Source organism: Cylas formicarius, unplaced genomic scaffold (assembly GCF_029955315.1).
Source record: "Cylas formicarius isolate icCylForm1 unplaced genomic scaffold, icCylForm1.1 PGA_scaffold_6__28_contigs__length_40554024, whole genome shotgun sequence".
Lineage (NCBI taxonomy): Eukaryota > Metazoa > Arthropoda > Insecta > Coleoptera > Brentidae > Cylas > Cylas formicarius.
Window position 1 is genome coordinate 17,408,656 of NW_026844347.1, and position 20,070 is coordinate 17,428,725.

At 32.7% G+C, this 20,070-nt stretch overlaps 1 protein-coding gene across 3 annotated transcripts in view; it reads left to right on the forward strand.

Annotated features, from left to right (window-relative positions):
* The window catches only part of LOC132703990 (5-hydroxytryptamine receptor-like), a 536,822-nt gene that overhangs the window by 108,216 nt on the left and 408,536 nt on the right, over positions 1–20,070 (forward strand). The window contains exon 1 of one of the 3 annotated variants that reach the window (XM_060673577.1): positions 3,170–3,305. The exons of the other annotated variants lie outside the window; for them this stretch is intronic. The gene's annotated coding sequence lies outside the window, so the exon portion shown is untranslated. Of the gene's footprint in view, positions 1–3,169; positions 3,306–20,070 lie in introns of those variants that run through there. 3 annotated transcript variants of the gene reach the window in all.

A 20,070-nucleotide genomic window follows, 5' to 3' on the forward strand; every position in this document is an offset into this window, starting at 1 on the left:
TCGAAGAAATACATTTTTGTAGAAAAGAAACTCACCCTGTCCGTCAAATAGAAATTAATGAAGAAAAATTCTTCAACGATGTAAAAATCCAGTGCGGAAAATACATATTTTTACCAATACCCCCAGTCTTTCAAAAATAAATATTGGCGATATATACCAGCTAAGAGACTTATCAGAAAAAATAACTCCCATGGAACCAGTGAAAGAAGAAACAAATACGTTCCAAATAATTGTTATTGTTTTTGGAATAATAATAGTTCTAATTTTAGTTTTCATCATTAGGAAGCTCTTCTTGGAGAAGGGACGAAAATTGAAGAAAACCGCATCCAAACCAGAGGAAATATTCCAAGAAGAAAAATTTGAAAACGTTCCGTTATTTTCGAATGTTAAGGAGGAAGGGGCTATATGCCCCGAACTGCAAACGAAGTCCAAAGCTAAGCGAAGATAACGCCTCGCTGACATCTCATCAAAAGCGCTATTTATTCGATTATCCCTTTATAAAATTCGCTCTTAATTATTCCAACCTTTGCATTGGCTAGTCCGAATAAAACTTTATTTTGCTTTCTGTATAAAAGGCTCTCCCGAATTTTGAACATTTTTATAACTTTATTTATGTGTGTGCGATGTGTTTCTACGCCCCATGTGAACCACTTTTTAGGTTATAGCGATAAATAATGCGAGTCAAAAATAAACATTCAAGACACCCATAACCAAATATGAGAAAATATCGACCACTTTTAAACTGCTCGAGATAGCTATTTGAAATTTGGAAGGGTTAGTATAGGCTGAATGTCCATTTTTTTTATATTTTTGAGCGGAAACGGCAGTAACTTTCTAATTTTTAATGACACACCTTATTTTTCAGGATATCATTCTACATAGGATAGCATAGTTTTTCTCACTTTTTTGTTTTTTTTTTAATTTTTATTTAATTTTGGAAATTATGTCTAGGAAGCTGTGACCATCATAAATACTATTGACCGGGTCACCTGATCGTGTGAAAAATTGTAAATGAAACTTTTCGTGTTATGGCAAATAGCGTTTATGGTATTGAGATATTAATTTTTTAGGATAACCTAGTTTTTTTAAATAGCACCCTGGTGAGAACAAAAACTTTTTAAAGTCGGTACTTTGTTCGCAACATCTTGACAACACAATTTTCAAAATTCTTTATAAAATAAGCTCACAGGAAGGAAAAAAACAGAAAAGTAAATGTTTTCATAAAAATAAAACATTAATTTTTAAACGAAACTTTCACAGACTACTGTAATACTCGTACTTTTTACAAAACTTCTGGATTGATTCTGCGACGGTTTTTGCTTAGTCGAACTTGCTGACGTTTCGCCAATCATCCTGTTGGATTCTTCAGAGCTTAACTGAAACAATTTTAGTCAACCTCGGAAGAAGCCAATGATGAACAATGATAATGACAATGACGATATATTTCGGGATATCATCCGTTCGTCTGTTGAACTGAAACCCCGCATCCTACTGGAATCCTGCAGATGTGTCGCCAAGATCTCACTTGAAATATTCAATGCTCGCACTCCCAAAACACTTCGAACACTCAGTGCAATTAATGTGCCGTATTTGTTGGCAAAGCAAGGATGTGTAACGTCAATTTTGCCTTTTGAAAAGTAATATTATTATTATTATATTGACCGTCATCACGCTATTAGGAAACCCACACACTCTTTATATTAATATTAATAATAATAATGATGATAATAATAATAATAACAATAATACTAAACAAAATAACTATGAACAAATTTATAAATTCTGTGAAATGACGTACATATTGTTTTCTTAGGAGAAACTGCTATGAAGAACTAAAAAAAAAAACTTCAGCATTAAATATTTTTGGCAAACATCTCTTGCTACAAATTTCATTTATTGGATTTAGGGCCTTATTTTCAGCAAATCATAGTAATAAACATCACACTTGACGTCACCTGGAATTGGAATTTAAATCGAAATTGCCAAGTTTATTAAATACTTCACACCACATTTTCACTGTCAAATATTAATGTAGTAGGACTGTTTTTCACTTTTAAAAACTCATGGTTCTCAAAAAAACAAAGCAAACTTGAACATATATGGAATGATGCGGAAAGAAAATGGCCTAACCGTCGGTTCAATGCGACGTTGCCAAGTGATGAACGTGAATTAGTAACCATATTGCTGTCAGGATAAAAAGGTGTACTTGGAATTTTATCGATTTTTCTTAATGAAATAGTAACAACTTTGTTAAGTTACATAGAGAATTTTTTTTTAATTTGTACTGCTTTATATCCAAAAATCTCATTGTTTATGTATTTATTCTTTAAAAACTTTTACGATGCTCAGCACTCCCAACATTATCTCAATAAGTAAGTATTTGACCTTAATATTATTTAATGCATTTTTATGTATGCAGAGTGTTCCGTTGTACCAGGGCAGTAATCAACTTTATTTTTTGAAAATGAAATGCTATGAATAGTTTTTAAAATTCTAATTATCCTATTCTATCCTATCCTATTCTGCAAAAAATGAACTTTTCCATTTTTTTGCAGAAAACAGGTCCTTGAAAAAGTGTGTTTTTTTATACTTGAAAACTAAAATTAGGAATTTTTATTGTGGATCCATAGAAGTGGTTAATATTTAATGCTGCAATTTTCAAGTTTAAAAAAATACATTCTTCCAATAACTTGTTTTCTCGCAAAAAAAATTTCAAATGATATGTAATCACAAAAAATACTCCAAATCAAACCAACAATTAGAATTTTGAAAAAAATTCATGGCATTCCATTAAAAAAATAAAATTGGAGCATTAGGGGCCTCTTACACCCTGTACAAATTCATAGGGCAATGAGGGTCCAACAAGCTCAATAGTTCTTTGAAATAGTAAATTCGATTTAAGATGTCGCGCGCTTAATTATGCATGCAATGCTCCGTCAAATCTTAATTAGTCTTCAACCACAAGCTTTCCGGTGGAGGATGCATGAACGGTCCGTGACGGTGGCGGCGGATGCTGGGTAGGGCCGGTTCAGGCGCGTGCGTAGCCCTTTATCTTTTGCCCGCGCGCCCATTGCCAGCTTTCAGTTGCTTTCAACGTTTTTGACGGTATCTGGGTTTGCTCTCTTGACGTTTCATGAACAATATACGCACGGTTACGCGCTAAATTTCATGAACATTTTACAGAACTACTACAAGAAGAAATTTTCCACCTAAATTTTTACTTTTTCCGATCGAAAATTGATATATTCCTTCAGGAACAGTAAGATGTTTAAGTTTATAGTTTGACTGTTTGGCAATTTGATTTGGTAAGTCTGAGAGTTTATTTCTGGTACTTGGATGTTTTTTATAGAGAAATGGCCAGTTAAGATTCACACTGTACCTGGTGGAGTAACAGGAAACCCCCATATCTGAACTAGAATGACGATATGTTCACTACCAACCGAGATTAGGGCGTTTTTTAATTTTCGCCTTTTGTTCAAAATTGACCATTATTTATAAAAATTTTGGCTTCGGATAAAAACATTATTAGGGCAATTTTTAGGCAAATGCAGTGGCATACTCAGATTTTTTCTACAGTTCTCCGTTTTTTCATAAATGAATACAACCTTCTTATTTTATATGGCAATCATAGTTGGCTATTTATGTATTAGTAAGCCGTGCATATGTTAAAAAAAACGCCACATAGAAACTTTTAAAATAATGTAATAAACTAGATATTATGAATGAATTAGATGTTATTTTTAATATTTAATTTTAATATTTTCGATTTTTAGAAAACAAAATTACAGTTATTTTAAATTTACGTTAATTATTTAATTATATTGAAATATTTGAACGTAAATATTTAAATTGGGGTCCGTTCTCTTCAATACACTTAAAATAACTTACAAAATAAAAAAAAAGATTTTGGACCTATAGGTAAATTCAAAATGTTGTAAAACAGGCGAATTCCGTGGTGTCCAAAAACAAGAGAAACAAATTGCCTTTCGCGACATTTTTTCATGCCAGATATAATTTCCATACTGTGAAATACAGGATTAACAATTATTGCAATGGATTGTTGGCAGAAAACTAGTAGCCAAGCTAACTTGAATCCATCCCATCCAACAATGGTGGTGGCAATTCAAAGCAATGTTAAAAACTGCAACACTCAATAATTTCGACAGTATTACCTCGAAAATTTATGCAATTCATCAAAATGTTTAGGAATCAAGTTCATAATTCTATAATATGTCAGCAAGCATTTTAAACGGATTGAAAATATGCTGCCAGGAGCGTACCACAGTATTATCTATATAATTATATAATATCTCTTAAATCGCAAACAAAAAAAATGTGAATTTTTGCTTTCTGTTTAATGTTATTAAATCAGTCGTGTACTACGTAGGATATTGATAGCAGTAATTTTTGGATTTGATCAAAAATCTCATACAATTTCTCATTGAAGTTCTGCAACTTAAACAAGTAAGCTTAAAAATGTATTCAATACTGGCTATTTCTGATGTAAAATGTAAAAGGAATGGGTAACTCCTGGTAATTATTGCAAGAAATTGAAGTTATTTAAACACTGCTGATGGCACTTAGGTGACCATCGTCCTTCCCAGGAAAAGTCATAGCGGTCTAAAAAGTATCGTATGTGTCATACCTTATACAGCTTTTATTTTTATTATTTTTATAACATTTAGCTACATTCCAAAACTACATTATAAATTTACAATTTTTTTTGAAAAATTTTCATTAAAAAGTTAAGACACCAAACCTCTTAGGTCTACAACTTTATCGCAGAAACCAAGTTTACAATTTACTTGAAATAAAGCAGACATACCATCAAGCATAGGCAAATATTTGAAAAATTCTAGAAGCCGAAATGAAATCCCTTGAAATGTTTTAGCTAAATATAAAAAATAGCTAAGATTTAAGAATAATTGTTGGTATTATTTAGTTCTGTCGGTAGAAACTTGAGACTAACATAGTATTCTTTTATAATTATATGAGTCCAATAAACACAATTAGCTCACCAATTCAGACTTGCCCTTTATTAGATAAATAAAATTGTTGTCAATTATGATATGCCAAGGGCCTCAATTATTTCCGAAAATGCAAATACAAGAATTTTTAAAATTATTCCGAGAAGCAAAGCTCGATGGAGATTCGGCATAGTTGTTTTTGAAAAATTAAAATTATTTTTTTTTGACGTATTATCATGGTAGGTATTTTATCAGAAATCTCTCTAAAATTAATAAGTGGAAATTTCCCTAGCTTCACGGCTACAAAAAAAGTAGCTACGTTTCTAGTATCAAACGGTTTTGGCGTTAAATTTTCCAAACCGAATCTTCGCGGTGCCTAAATTGATTTCCGAATATTTTCTTTCCCACATAATTTTTCCCAATAATAGTAGTTTTTTATATTTAAAATTTGCGTCATATTACAGGTATTTACGAAATTTAAAAAGTTTAGTTAAATAGAGTATGACCATTAAAAAATTTTGGAACAAATTTTTCTACCCCAATTAATTAGTTAAACGTTAGAATCTCATTTGTAGAGCAATCGATGTGTTGCTTCCCGGATAGTAAATTATGCGTTTTTAGTGACCAATTGTAGTTAAAATTAACATCAAAGTTTCAAATAATTTAATTAGTATATTTCTGTGTTTAAATGCAATAAATAATTTGAATATTTCTAAAACGACCGATTCAATATCAAACCAGATATAGCGTATTTAAATTAAACATTTGTTAATTTATTAAAACGATTTCAAATCTCTATAGTGATTTAGTAATAAATACGATCTTCCTTTATGTTTATTACGTGGATATAAAATGTATTTAATAATTCATATTGCATGAATGAGACATAAATCTATTTCTACCGTGGCCGCTATTTACAGTAACCAATTTAGAAATAAAATGTGACATAAGAATAATTATTTCAAGTTCTTTTCAATAAAATAAGAAAAAGGGGAGAATAAGAACGCTGGAATTAAACTCCTATTTGTTTTAAGGGACCAGGTCCTTACGGTGATACAACATAAACTTTCTGGTCATCAGCAAAACAAATAGAATAATCACAATTACCGTTTTCTATTATTATTTATTATTATTATCTTCGCCGAATTTACTTACTGCCTTCGCAGCCTATAAACGATGTTCCCATAAACTACAATATCGCATCACAGCACTTGACCCTTCCTTACATTCGTTCTATCTATTTAAATGATCTATGATGAATGATGTAAATGTTGTCAGCACAATATTTTTCCTTCTTAAATCCAGATTGTACCTCAGGTATTATTTCAAAAAAGCAGGCTTTCAGCTGTTACTGCGGCAACCTTCCTGAGTGGACCGTAGATTGTAGTGCGACGGCTGTTGATGGTTGTCGAAGTCGTACCTGTGTTGTAACGCTCGGACAGACGGCTGACTCAGCGCGTGTTAGTACGGCCTGACCTTTTGCCGATTAGTTTGTACACGATTTTGTGTGTGTTTTCTTTAAAATTTTGTGCCATATTTTATTCACTTGTAACCCTTCCTCTCTCTTGTTAAAATTGTCTTGTCTTTATGTATTTCGATGACCTCTCGATGTAGTCTATATTGATACAACGAAACGTGGCGTCACTACACGATTACCGGAGCATAGTAGATCTTGCCGCTTGGGGCAAGTAGAAAACTCGGCGGTTGCGAAGCACGTGTTTTCGAACGGGGACCACATGAGAATTAAAAACACGTAAGTATTATCCACTGAAAAAAACTATTATGCAAGACTACATCGGGAAGTCATCGAAATAGATTAACACTAAGAAAAATTTTAACAAGAGAGAGGAGCGTCCGAGCGTTACCACACAGGTACGACTTCGACAATCCGCAACAGTCGTCTCGCTACAATATACGGTGCACTAAGGAAGGTTGCCGTACTAACAGTTGAAAGCTTTTAAAGCAAAACCAATAGACCAAGGCCTAACAAGGTTCGAGACGCAGGGTGAATTTTTTGAAAACAACTTTATTCGGTCACTGGGACCTTACAATTGTGCGATACAACGTAAGAGTTTGACAAATATTACGGGCGCTTTATAGACATATAACTAGCGAGGATTTAATAAACGAGTGACTTAAAAAGTTTACCGAACGTGTTGTATACTATACTTTTTTCTACGACCGTTAGTTTTTGGCTACGTTTTCGCAAAACAACACGAATACATTCACTGACATGACCGTCATAATTGATACACATCAAATTTCAAATCGCTTTGGGTGCAGTCAGGTGTTATCAGAGTGAATGTATTCGTGTTATTTTGCAAAAATATACCCATAAACTTAGAAAAAGTTAAGTAAACTTTTTAAGTCACTCGTTTATTTAACATTCCCTCTGCTCGGGACAAATAAACTCGTGACTCAAATACCGTTAACCACACTTGTTGCATAATATGCTATATTGTTACTTAAAATAGGAGTAACAAAGAAGGACTAAAAAAGAATTAGTAGAAGAGTAACTAAAGTTTTTATATAATATACAAAATTAGGGAAATCATAACATAGGTTTAAACACAGTCAAACAGATATTGAGGATAAACAATACAAGATTTTATTCCATTGTGGCTACAAGTTTTGCTCTGAAGCGCTCCGCTTGTGCCAAATACACTCATGACTCAAAAAATTTAGCACACGTGTTGCATGCTGTTTTTTTGCTGGGCCTTGGTATATTTTTGCAAAATAACACGAATACAATCGCTGACATGACCGTCAGAATTGACAAACGTCAAAATTCAAGCTGTGCGGTAAAATTTCCGAAAACTGGTCATATCCCGGAAATGTCTGAATTGGTCGTAGAATTAATTTTTCAAAGAAACTTCCGCATGCTACTCTAATACTTTTTACGAAACTTCTGGATTTCTCCAGCATCGGTTTTTGCTGACGTTTCGCCAATCATCATGTGGCTTCTTCAGAGCTTGACTGAAACTGCCTCGCATCATTTAGCTCCCCGCCGCTCTCAAAAAATATATAAGTAAAATGGGAGCCAGTTTCAGTCAAGCTCTGAAGAAGCCCTACAGGATGATTGGCGAAACGTCAGCAAGTTTGATTCAGCAAAAACTCAGGAGGAATTCAGAAGTTTTGTAAAAAGATTTTGAAATTAGACTGGGGAACATCGTATAAATTTACAATAATCTTATTAGTTTGCGATTAAGTCAGTATGAAGTGACTAGGGTATCAACTTGCCTGGTATTGTAATATTGTCTATTAATAAATACTGTTTTATATAAACATGAAAACGTGGGTGTTTTCTGTATATAAAATTACCCACTAACCACTTTTACAAAATTCTGTACTATGAATTTATCTAATTAATGGGTACGACATCTTCTTAAGATGAGAGTTTGATTTTAACGGGTCTTGCTAGTTTGTGATCTTTGTCAAAGTCTTCCACTTTTCGACATATTATTGTCATCATCAATATTATTTCTATAAATTCCATGACATCGTGACTATCTAGCTAAGACTTTTGCAGCTGTAAAGAAGGAAAGTTCTTCATTTTACGTTCATTAGTTTCAGATATAGTATTTTCAGATTGTGTCAAGCCTCTGAAGCCACTTGTACTGGTTTGTAATTAAATTGTGATGGTATCGTTTAAAATTGATTGTGCACTTATAAGTATTCAGAGAAAAAGAAATCAGAGAATTAATTTATTATAGCCTTCACGCATATGATTCGAAATCTGTGAAACAATCGAACATTCGTGAGTTCGTCGAATGCCAACGAAAACCATTGGAATTAGTTACTTTTCAAATCAAAATTAGATAACATTAAACCTTGACTGCAATTCTGTTAACAAATTTGTGATTAGATATCAAACATCATTGAACGATGTAGCATACATTACGTAATGCATCTAGGAAAAATTAATTAGTTGAGCAGAAATTATGATAGGAACGGGAACGGAAATAAATATTTAGAGTAAAATTTAATATGTATGTATTATTTAGTATTGAAGAAAATATAATTGGTGAAGCAGAAATTATGATAGGAGACACCAGAAATTATGATAGGAGACACAAGAAAAATAGATACTTGGACCAAAATTAAAAATGTTGTCGTGTTTATTTTCTTCATCGCAAAAAATCACCAAGATTGGTTTGGAGCACCTTAAATAAAAAACGAAAATAAACTGTGAATTTTGAAAACGCCAATTAACCGATATACGGAGGAAGTTAGTTAAAGCAGAAACAAAGCATAAAACAAAGCATCTCTCCAATGCCGCTCTGTGAAGCTTTTGAAAAAAAGAATGAAAACATATGTCAACATTTTTTTGAAAGAAAAGTTGAAAATCGAGAATTTGAAATAAATTGGATACACGTTACGGGATTTAACTCCTACTCCTAAAGAGTAGAAATAATTTTTTCTACTCCCGTCTGTAAAGTGTCTAATTACTCACCGATCTAGCGTGCGGTAAGCGTCACTTTACCACGTCAGTTTCGTTTCCTACGAATCCGAGCCACTTCGGACATTTCCGGGATATTACCGCACGGGTTTGGGAGATGTTTTCGGAGATATTTCCCACGTCTTGAATTTTGACGTTTGTCAATTGTGACGGTCATGTCAGTGAATTCGTATTGTTTTGCGTTTATTAAACACTTGTGAGTTCAATGCCATTTACCGCACTTGTTGCATACTATGCTATTACGATTTTGAATAAACGAACAGTTATGAAGTAAATTAAATAAATGGAACTAGTGGATGTCTACGGCTGTTCATATTGAATCCATCTTGAATTTCATTTTTCCACTCAAATTACTCTAGTTTTAAATTTTTGTACTCACAGTTTATGATATATTTCGGATGAAGCTTAAAAAATAATTTCATGCAAATAGCGGTCTACAAGGTCTTGAGGATTGACGTATTAATTTACAGTGGTAGCCGAGCTGGTATATTTCTGAAATTCACGATCGGCTACATAATATTCACATAATTTTAGAATCTCGATTAACTCCCAGTCTAGAACAAATATGGTTACAATTTAGGCAGAACATCAAAGTAGTATTTTACTGACTTGGGACTACATCTTTACCTATCCTGATGTTGCACTTGGCCGCCACTGAGGTTTCTTATATTCAAGTTAAGTGGACGTCAATTGAATGCTTTAATGATACCTAAAATGATAGATGACCTGAGATGAATATCATAGGCCAACCAATTTTTGACTGCAAATAAGTTATTGTCGTGACTAGTTATTTTCTATAACTATTTGTACCCTTCCTTTCCGCCGGCCACGGTATACTTTTCTGGCCATTGTGCTACGTTGATCTTGCCCTTAGAAACTTAGGGTTTGTTTCCCACTCGTTTCCTACTAGCTTTTCAGGGAGGTTGTTCCTAGTAGTAATCTGTTGTTGGTGTTGGACAATGGTATTGTTCAAGCTCAAAACTAGTTTTTTAATACAAACACATTTTTATTCGTAGAGATAGTAAATTGAAATATTGTAACTGAGGGAACAGTGTATTTTCAAACCGACTTATCAGTTGAGAATGACCAAGACAGCGATCCCTCGTTTATTTCCAAATATCGAATATTAAGTGACATGTTACAATTGTAAGCTTCGCCTTGTAGCGAGACGTGAGTACGTGCTATTGATTTGGACGAATGTAATTTTAATTAATACTGTCAAGTGACATTTTTGCCGTTTCAATGTAAGCTGTTTGAAACTTGGAAAAACTGGTTTACCGTCATTGTTTACATGTTTTTTCTCTGTTAAAACCACATTATTAATTTGTTTCTTTGATTTTTGCAGAAGACCCAATTAAAATTCCATGCAATAGGACCTCGCATTCTACGTAATATTTCCACATTGTAATATAAATGAAATTATATAAATTGAAATGTCAGATATTGATGCTGTGTCATTTTCCGCAAACAACTAATACTGGTGCGGGTAAGATTGTGGTAAAATGTATCTGTAGCCTAACACGCTAATGTATTTTTATCAACTAAACAGCAAGTTAACCATCCAGACATTGAAAATCTCTTAGTAGGGGCTCAGAGCAACATTGCACCAAATTCTCAAATCAACAACTACACTACATACAACAAATAAATACTTGAGATGCGTTAATTTTACAAATCATGTCCTTAAAACTTGACCCATCAACTCGGCGTCAGTTGAAAAATGAATGTATACAACAAAACAAAATACATTTTTATACATTTACAAATTTAGATTTTGAAAACAATAATCGCAACATCTCAAACATCAATCTGTAACATTGGCAGTAATAGTATATTATGCAACAAGTGCGGTAAACAGCATTTGACTCACGAGTTTATTTGACACGAGCGGAGCGAGTGAGTTAAAAAGTTTACCGAACGTGTTGCATACTATACTTTTTCTACGACCGTTGCTTTGTGGGTACATTTTGACTTGGCAAACGTCAATATTCAAAGTGTGGGAAATATCTCCGAAAACATCCGTGCGGTAAAATCCCGGAAATGTCCGAAGTGGCTCGGATTCGTGGGAAACGAAACTGACGTGGTAAAGCGACGCTTCCCGCACGGTAGATCGGTGTGTAATTAGGTATTTTACAGATGGGAGTAGAAAAAGATAATTCAAATTTTAATTGTCGTGGATTAAATCCAAATTAGAGATACACTGAAGTTAAACGACTAAAACTACGTCTAGATTGTTTGCGTAACTATCATACATCTGAAAAATGTAGATCTGTGCTTTGTAAAAAATCCGAAAAGAGACAGCACACTTTACTACACTACTGAAAACTTACCAATAACTACACCATTGCCGATAGTCGAACAACCAAAAAATTTAGAGAGCAATCAAAATGACAACATTAAGTCACGCCATTTTAGCAATGTTACTTTAGGTACAGTATTACTTTCTCCTGCGTTAGTGAATAAATTTGATAACTTAGAAATTAACAACAAATTCGAGTATTTCTAGATAATGCAAGCGAATCAAGCTCTGCAACGCAATGTACAAGAAATTGAAAATCTCTACCAAATCAGTAAATTTTACCGTCGCAGAAATTCTTCCACAAAATTCCGAAGCTTTGGAACCAACATCGCTTAAGATCCAGTCACATCAAAATACATTCAATGTACAACCGAACTGTTTTGTAATACCCAAAATGACAAGCAACTTGCGAGGTATCACAATTGACACATCTCTTCTACAGGTTCCACGAAATCTTGTATTAGCTTATCCTGCCTCCAACAGATCTAGTTATATTGACTTATTAATAGGGGCTGATCATTTGAACTTATCTGTGTAGGACAAATTAATTCTGCTTTAAAAAATCAAGATGGCTACTGGAACTATTCCAGAAACTTAACAATAATTTCCAGTATTTTCTCTTGGCCCATGATTTTTTTTTCAAATTTCTTGGACTCCTTTCTACGTCGTTGTCCTTCTTTGCCTTTGTTGGGACACTTTTGCAGAAATGAATTTTGTTTCGATGAAGGTAACCGTAAAAAAAAATAAATTTACGAGGTTTGCTACATAATGGGTTTTTTATTATGCGAAACTTAGAATTTAACATAACAAAAATTTTCATTTTGTTTTTATTAATACAACCTCATAAATGTGATGCTGGTCGCTTTTTTAATATATGAACGAACTTCCACATACTTCAATTCGCGGATGATCAGCTGAGATAGCCAACGGTATGTCATACATGATAGAAAACTGCAGTCTAGTATCAAAAATTTCTAAATCCAGATAAAACCAAATACCTACTGATAGGCGCAGAACCATCTGACATAGAACTAGAGTATAATAGTGATTATAAAGGATTATAAAGGAACAAAGAAATCAGGACAGGAGTAAGTCGGTCACGGAAAAAGATAAAAGAAGAAAATACAACATCTACAAGTCGCTGGCGAAGAACGGCCTCTCATATCAGTCAGAGGTGGAAATTTGCGTGTTTTGCGTGTTTAGGAGGTCGTTAAAAATATCTCGATTAGAAAGAAAAACAAACGAAGAAATAAGAGAAACAATGGGGGTACACGAATCTCTGATAGATGAAATTTGGAATCAAACAACTGATTTGGTATACACACGTTAAACGGATGGACAACACAAGACTTCCAAAGATGGCTATGGAATGGATGTCACCATACAGATGGAAGAAAGGAAGACCCAAGAAAACCTGGGCAGAAGAACTCAAGAAAGTACTGAGCAATAGAAGCTTTAGAGAAGGGAAATAGGAAGATAGAAAGAGGGAATTGGACAACGTCGCAGGACGTTCTAAAACCGATGTTATATATATATATATATATATATATATATATATATATATATATATATATATATATATATATATATATATATATATATATATATATATATATATATATATATATATATATATATATATATATATATATATATATATATATATATATATATATATATATATATGATGACACTATATTCCGGGATATCATCCGTTCGCTCGTTGAACTCCGACTGGAATCCTGCATCCGACTGGAATCCTGCAAATCTTGCATCCGACTGGAAACCTGCAGACGTTTCGCCAAAATCTCACTTGGCATCTTCAATGCTCGCGCTCCGAAAACACTTCGAACACGCGCGAGCATTGAAGATGCCAAGTGAGATTTTGGCGAAACGTCTGCAGGTTTCCAGTCGGATGCAAGATTTGCAGGATTCCAGTCGGATGCAGGATTCCAGTCGGAGTTCAACGAGCGAACGGATGATATCCCGGAATATAGTGTCATCACATTTTTCCATCCGTGAATCAATACGTGAGAATATATATATATATATATATATATATATATATATATATATATATATATATTTATCTGGCGTCTCTGATGGCATCCGTACAAGTGATATTCATGTTATAGCTCTCGAAAAAAAAAAATGAAAAAAAAATTGACCATAATTACTGTATTTTTCTCAGACAAAAATAATGTGAAAAATCTCGACGTGTTAAGAGAAAACATCATTGCTGATCAAAGCGTCGGGAATTTAAAAAAAAGTAAAAATCGAAGAAACCGATTAACTAACTAACAAGATTCAGTCTCCTTTGAAAAACTGATTAAAATGCGGTAAATACAGCTGATTACATCGAAATTAAGAAAGAAAATCCTCACAAGGATTATATGGAAAATTTCTAGGGCAATTAAGGTTTCCAGATAAACCTTACACTCAGATATTCAAAATGGACAACAATGAGCATGTTGCTTTATTTATGGGTTTAAATGAAAAAAAAAACAATCAGAATTTTATCGTTTGCTCGACGACGTTTCCCAAACGACTTAAGTGCATAACATATTTATACTTTCACAACACAAATAATCAAAATCACAACGAACTGAAGAGTAGGTTACAACTGCTGCGGAAGAAATCCTTAGAGAAAAAAACAAAAAAATAAAATTTAAGTTGTTACCATGAACGACGATCAAAAACAAATTACAGAACGGTTTTTCAAAAAACATATTAAAAATAAAAATTGTATAAATCGTGAACTGTCCTGGGATTTTTATAAACCAATCATTGTCAGTAATAAAAATTTACGTATGCAATAAATTTAAAAAAATATGCTGATCCGAAGAAGATATTTTATTTACAAATTTAGAAAAGGTTCATTTTTAGTTTACTAATGTTTATATATTTTTCGGAACAGTTTATGTCCATTTTAAAGTATTTTATTTTGCTTTTGAGTTATAATTGCATATAGAGATGACAATTTAAAAACCTAAAACAACTTTGTTTAGGGACAAAAAAAAATCGAAAATCGCTAGAAACGATTTCTATCAGGAGAAGTGAAAGCAAAAAAGTATATTAACTAGACATTGACCATTGACCATTAAAATTTCAAGTAGCAAAGGGGTTCGAGTGATGCTCATTTAAAGCTTTTGAAAAATGTTTTTGAGGAATACTAGAAAATCTAGATTTTATAATATTCTTCTCGGTTTGATGTAAATGAATGCAAACTTTTGAAAGATTTAATTTTCATTTCATTAATTTTTTTTATTTATTTCAACATTCAAAGAAAGTGTTTCTGTTTTATAGCAAACCAAGAACTTGAAGCGTTTTTCAAAAGCTTTAAAATAAGGTATTCCTCTGCTCCTTATTTAAGATTTCAATTGAGAATCTTGCTGTATCCAAGGGGTTGCAGATTGGGCTTAATTAATATACATTTTTTGTTCTCACTTTGGATAGAAATTGTATTACTCGAGCCTCACTCGATTCTGGATTTCGGATGTGAATTTCGTTCTGTCCAAGGGATTGCAAAGAAGGGATAAGAGAAATGCAAAATTAAATATATAGTCTTTATTTACCATATTTTATACGCAATGATCAAATGAATTAAAATAAAATAGATTGCATTAATAAAATAAAAAATAAACCTTTTTCGTAGCAAAAATTTGGAAACAAAAATAGTTTTCATGTAACATTCGTTATCATTGACAAACTAAAAAACATTTCTAAATTTGTAAATAACACATCTTAAGACCCGTTATTTTTTATTAAATTTATTGCATATGTAAACTTTTATTACTGGCCATGTTTTGTTTGTAAAAATCCCAGGATGACTCTCGATTAATCTCATTACCTCCTGCTTTTTTGGAGGAATTTTATTTTTAATGTGTTTTTTGAAAAAACACTCCGTAATTTTTTTTTGGTCGTTTGTCCATGGTACCAGCTTACGTTTCCGTTTTTTTTCTCTAGGAATGTCTGCTACACCAAAGGCAGGAACCTGATATTGATTTTTCAATTGATTCGGGTTTTGATTTTCTAACACATTTTCGTAAATATCTTCTAAATAATTGTCATCACTTTCGTCTATGATCTCATCATTTAATTCTATTTCACTCAGAGGTTTCCCTTTGTTCTTTTCAAATAACGCACTGTTTTGTGAAAGTAATAATAACTTGCTCACTTTAGCGGTTTGGTAAACGTCGTCTGGCAAACGATAAAATTCTGAATGGGTTTTTTCATTATGACCCATAAATGAAGCAAGCTGCTCCAATTCATTTTTGTCCATTTTAAAAATCTGAGTGATAGTTGCCAACTGCTTTCTTAACCTAGTGGAAGTCAACAATGATGCTGCTGCCTTGTTTCCACCAAGCGCCAGTAATGAATGTTTTCTCATGACCGTATATCCTCCAATTGGATTTAATGTTCCCGGTAAACCAAAAAGATACTGATTATTTTGAAGATCAAAATTTTTTCTCAGATTTACCAAAGAGAGTCAAGAATCCATCGCGATTTTTTCAAAAAGTACAGGATCCCCTCTACCCCTTTTTCCTCTAATGACTATGCGTTTGAGTGATTTAAATAAAATTTTCTCGGAATTTGTCAGCACTTTTTCAAATTCGGACGATGGGACTCAATCGTGGTTTTCTAAAAAGGCTAACAGGGTCATCCTTTGGAGTTCCCCTACCCGCCTTTTGTTAAAAATCATGACACTGCAAAATATCCCTTCCAGTAAATCTCGATAAGCTTTTTCATTGTGATCATTTTCTGCCAAGACAAGTTTGGCTTGTGAAATAAGATTTTTAAAATATTGGTCCAGTTTCTGAAACAAAGAAAACTACATAAAACAATGATGAAATTTTGATTATATATCTAACTATCTCTATTACAAAATCACTTTTTTTTATTGATAATCTAAACTTTCATTTAAGTCATTAAAGATTATTTCATAGTATGTATTTGGTGAGATATTGTTTTCACAGCGATACCTCTACTTTTTTTTTTTTAATTTTATTTTTACATAAATATAAAAACTGTGAAACAAATAAACTTAATATAACCGAAACACAATTTTGTCCATCTTCAGGAGAAGATTAAAACTAAATCTTTTATTGAAGATGTCAACTTGAGTGCTAAAACGCGCATCTATGAGGTAAAATTATGTTTTGGTTTGTGATAAAACTTGTATTATAAAACAAATTTTTTCGACGATTATGCAAGAAGCTACTTTTTTCCCAATATTTACACAAGTTTCAAAAAGTGATAAATTTAAATTAACCTTGATATCTTCCGCCACAGGTATTAATGTTGGTTTGTTAAATTTTTTGTAAGCCAAATTCTGTCCTGCTTCGCTCGAAACCTCAATTGCCCAGTCATTATCAATAAGTTTTATTAATTCCTTGAAATTTTCTATATAATTTTTACGAGGATTTTCCTTTTGAACTTCAATAGAACACGCTGTATTTACTGCATGTTTAATCAGTGTTCCCATCTGAAGTGCCAAAGAAGGGGACTTAAAACTTCGATTTTCAACGTCATACTCTGCTATGTTTCTTGTAGCTAAAACCAGTATTTTAAACATTTTAGGTAAGAGAATCTCAGCTAAACCAAGTGTTTTATTATTTTTGAGTGTTCTGACGCTGATGAGTAAACGAGCTAATCGTCTCATGTTCCGTTTCGCTACTACCAAAAGATGTTTTTCTTTGTGACTTTTTATATAGCGCCTACCAACTTCACAAATAAGTTGATCTTTCTTAGCAACCAACTAAGTTTCATCTGCTCGTAACATGTTTATAAGACCGCTAATTTTTAAAGGATCATTCGGTCCAAAATTCCCAACCATTACTGTTTGACCTTCAATCTGTGCTTGAAAGCGTTGACTCGGATCGGGATTAAAGAAACATTTTTTTGCGTGGCGACAAAGGCTATTCTTGGCAAAATAGCCTTGACAAAATTTGCAAACAATATAGTCTTCAACTAGCTTTTTTTTGTTTGCCATTACAGGTACAATATTTGATGTAGAAAAGTCACCTTCCCTACGAAGTTTGTCAATCAACTTAATCCGTTTCTTAGATTTCTTCTCTAGCGACAAAATTTCCTGTACTTGGAATTCGTCCCAGTGATTACGCTCCATGTGCTTTAAGAAATTTCCGACATCTTGATTACAATATAGGCATTGATGTTTTCTCCTAACACGTCGAGTTTTTCCAGGTGTTTTAACTTCGGAATCCAGATTGTCATTTTGTCTGAGACTGACACAGTAATTGTGGTCAACGCTATTATTTTCTTCGGGAGGTAAACCTGGTTGTATTGTTTGCATCGTAGTATATGTACTGTCGGGCAGTTCTTGACGCAGTTCAATAGGGCTATCCAAAAAAAAATCACTTTCTCTGTATCCACATTCCCACGAACTTTCTGCTTCGGATTCCTCTGGTAATTTATATTCCGAATCGGAAATTATTTGGTTATTATCCGAGCTTGAAGGAGTCATATCTACAAAACAATAATTTAACAATGTAAAGAGGTTACGTAGTTTTCATTTTTCGCGGATAGTTCCATACATTATAACAAAAACTTTAAAAAAATTGTCTGTGATTTAAGCCAGATACCAAAAATGCACTTTTTCGAGAAAATGTCATTCATTTAATTCATTTTCTTACAATTCATTTTTTTTACAAGAGTAAAGTAATCTTATTTAAAAGTTTTTAGCAAAATGATGTTTCAAAATTGGATCTAATTGTTTTCATTAAGTTTGGATGATAATATTTTTTTGCTTGTTTGGTTAAAAATATCTCATTTAGAACTTATAATCTGAGTAGCACTTTGCTAAAAACTTTAGAATAAGTTTGCTTTACTCTTGTAAAAAATTGTTAACGGTTTGGACACTCTACATGCAAAATAATATTTTTTGTTCAATCAAAAATTTTGATAAAAAATGTCCTTTTCTTCAAAGACGAAAGTTTTTGTCCGTTTAAAATCTTGTTTACCACATCTGGACAAGGACATGAACATGCCGAAAAAAATTCAATATTGTTTATATTCGTAGTTCAGTTTCAATTTTCTCAAAATTTGAAAAGTTACTTAACTTAAATAAGAAAAACGAGCACTGTTTTCAGCCTTTATTTCTTAAACCAATAATTGAATGTGATGTATCATCTAACTTCAGTAAACTAGGAAAATACTTGATGTCACGGTTATACTGCAAATTGCAATTGCAACCGGTTTTTGAAAAGTTTACGTTTATCTCACAAAACATGCATTTTCGGCCCTTTGATTATATAAACTTTCCATCATATTTTTCGGTGAGATCTTGCCTCTGAAATTTAGCAATGCAATTTTCAAACATAAATGGACACAAATAACTGGTTAACATTAAAAAAAGTAACGGAATCGCTTAATATGTTGAAAATATATTAACATGAATGATTTGACTTTTGTATTGTTTGTGATGTGTTTCCGTAATTTCGTAGTTGAATCTCAGTTATTTTAAATATCTTGAAAGAATCTTAACCTGCGAATTAATTCTCGTAATGCTTGATACGGCGAAACTTTGTAACTAAGTGTAAAACAAATTGTATAATAATTTTGACATATTGTCAAAAAAACAGTGTAAATAAAAAAGCTGACCTTCTATAATTTATTTAGGCAATCGAATTTTAAAGAAATTTCATCAATTTTCCGAACAAATCCTTTGGAAGCTAAAACTTGTTTAAAAATTCAATTTCATGGTACCCGCTATACTATACTACAATAAAATAGACGATATTGTGTTGCTTATTATACATACCTGAGAAAATATAAAGCTAATACAATAATTGTCAAAATTCCTACCTGCTAGGCTCTTGTCTCGAGCTAGATCCAAGATACGTTTACTTCTACGATTCATTGTTAAGTTACGCCGACACAAATTTTTATAGGTAATGAAAATATTCAGAAAGGTTAGGTTTAAGGGATAGCAATGTGGCCACTAAAAATAAAACTATATCGCATGGGGAAGCCAATATAATCCGACGACATATTTCCAATATACACGGTAAATTATGGAAGTCAAAGTAACCGTTGCCAATATCACTATATACACATAAATTGGGGAAGTCAGTGCCACCGCTAAATATATAACCAATATACAGCACAGAAATCGACGCTAGAGACACAAGCGGAATCTCGTTGAACCACCTCGTATAATTTTATCCAGCTAACGTGAAAATTGACGTCCGCGAGTTTTAAGTGTTTTTGAATAGGTGGTGCTCAAATAAGTGTAATGCCGACATTATTTTAAAAATTCAAGTTGGCATCCGTTCACTTTGTCCCGGATGCCACTTTAACCGAGGATTTTACATGGGAGGACACCA